The sequence below is a fragment of the Tupaia chinensis genome, unplaced genomic scaffold (assembly GCF_000334495.1).
Source record: "Tupaia chinensis unplaced genomic scaffold, TupChi_1.0 Scaffold147099_1, whole genome shotgun sequence".
NCBI lineage: Eukaryota > Metazoa > Chordata > Mammalia > Scandentia > Tupaiidae > Tupaia > Tupaia belangeri.
The window spans coordinates 96,385-98,861 of record NW_006206950.1 but is presented as its reverse complement, the minus strand read 5'-3'; the positions used below and the strand labels follow the sequence as shown (position 1 = coordinate 98,861).

Below are 2,477 nucleotides of genomic sequence, written 5' to 3'. Positions count from 1 at the left end.
TCTAATTTACTTAATATAACACATTACTCCAAATATGCATTTATACTTGTGTGTTTATATGAAATAATAAACACCTTGACATAAAAGAATATTTTTTATGCTTTTATCCCTTGCAGCAAAAACATTTGGAGATCTCTGAAGAAATGCTTGTAATAAATTTATCAATGAATAAGTTGGCAAAGAGATAGAATGTCAGTACTTTATTTTTTTCTCCCTTTACAAAGAGTTCAAAAATATACAGAGGAACAAGGATATACAAACATACAGAGAAAGTAAATTTTTCATGTTATGTATGCTCTATTTCTCATGGCTGATGAGGGAAAATATATTTTTATAGGGATTCATATCATTTGAGGATGTTGCTATGGACTTTACCTGGGAAGAGTGGCAGGACCTGGAAGATGCTCAGAAGATTCTATACAAGGATGTGATGCTGGAGACCTCAGCAACCTGATGTTTTTGGGTTAGTGGAACTTCCATGAAGCTCTCTGAAGTAATTAGTGTCTCCTTTCATAATAAATGTACAAGAGTTTCACATTGTTTAATGCTGTTGAAGAGTGAGATTTCATTCTATGGTTAATATGAGTGGCACTCCTCTTTAATAAAATGCCCAAATCAGCCCCTTTATTACACAGCTGATAAAGCTGAACCATTGTTACTCTTCAAGTAGCTTACATGAACATTCCACACTTGTTTTTATTAACAGAACAATCCATTGCCAAACCTGCAGTGATCATCAAGTTGGAGCAAGGAGGAGATCCATGGATATTAGAAGAAGTTCCCAGCTTGAGCCTCCCAGGTTAGTCAGTGCATAGTTTTCAGGGACTAGTGAAATACATTTTCTTTTAAATAATTTATATTTCATTGAGAGAGGAAAACAAAATGTTAGTACTGGTGGGGTTAGAAAAATGTAGAAATGTTTTCCTGGGATAAGAGTGTGAAAAAATGGGTATATATATTTTTTAAAAGGTCCTATGGGATAACATATTTAGGATAATTAGTATGTATTATTATTGGCTACAAGTCCTTCCTAAGTAACATTTCTTCTTAAGTGACAAGAGTTCTCTTGACATTTGCAAATAGATGATCTAGGAAATTTATGACATTAGCAAAGAAACAGTACACAATACCCACTGTTACAAGAAAGAAAAGAGAAAAAGGACAGGGAAAACAAATGATGTATGGAAATCTTTTAGTGTAAAATTATAGGAAGACAGAAGGTAGATATTTTGAATATTATTAAAGGTATTAAAGGAAAAGGAAGCATAAAGGAACAAAATAAATTCACTCAGCTTTCAAAACCATTAATGTAAATTGCTACAGTAACATATTAAAGACAAAGAACCATATTTCTTATTATAGATCACTACCAATATTTGAAATATACATGAGTAGTGTAAAATAAATTCTCACATATAATTTATGGAAATGGTTGTCTTTTTAAACCAAAGAAGATTGATATGGGAGAGACTGCTTGTAAGTACAATAAATATGGAAAAGCATGTGGTAAGACAGTACTTATTGCCCAGTATATAGTTCACATGTGGAAGAAAACATTTTACAAAAAGTCAACTGTCTCATTCAGCAGAGGATGACATAAAACACAAGATGTACACTTTAAATGTAGAGAATGTGAAAAATTATTTTTTAAAATCATTTTTACAATATATTTTAAACAGAGTGGAAGATTTCCATTCATAAAAGTAAGAGGAATTCTTATTGTAGAATTAAAATCTAGCTTTTCATCAGTGAGTACACACAAGGAAAATACTATACAAATATAAAAAATATAAAAAATCCTTTTTTTAGAGGTCAAAAATTATGGTAACCAGATAAATTACAAAGAAGTAAAATCTTATAATGTGTAGAAATTACCAAAACTTTCCACTCTTGTTAGACATGAGATAACACTTACTGGAGAGAAAATTTGTAGATAGAAGAATATAAGAATTTGTTGTGTCTGAACACACTCCTTACTGACCATTTCAAAACATATACAGGAGAGAAGCTCTATAAGTGTAAACAGTGTAAGAAAACATTTTCCCAGAATTCAAACCTTACTGTACATCATGGCGAAATTCTATGAAAATGAAATGTGTGGAAAAATGTTCTACAAAAAGTCATGCTTCACTGTGCACCAGACAACTCACACACACTGGAGAGAAATCCTATGAATGTGGGGAATGTGGAAAATCTTTCAGTCCCAAGTCAGTCTTGAGTAGACATTGGAAAACTCATATAGTAAAGAAACCCTATGAATGTGAACAATATCAGAAAATGTGCTCCCAGAAGTCACATCTCACTGAACATCAGAGAACTCACACAGGAGAGAAAACCTTTGAATGTGAACAGTATGGGAAAACATTCTCCAGCAAGGAGTACTTCACTGTACATTAGAGAACTCACACAGGAGAGAAGCCCTATGAATGTGAACAATGTAGGAAAATGTTCTCCTGGAAGTCACATCTCACTGTGCC

General features: G+C 32.5%; 1 long non-coding RNA gene across 1 annotated transcript; it reads left to right on the top strand.

Annotated features, from left to right (window-relative positions):
- The first annotated feature begins 379 nt into the window (after positions 1-379).
- LOC106733153 (uncharacterized) lies at positions 380-2,451 on the top strand. Its single transcript, XR_001369801.2, has 3 exons — positions 380-463; positions 707-799; positions 2,001-2,451. It is a non-coding gene; the product is annotated as an uncharacterized LOC106733153 (long non-coding RNA).
- The last annotated feature ends 26 nt before the right edge of the window (positions 2,452-2,477 follow it).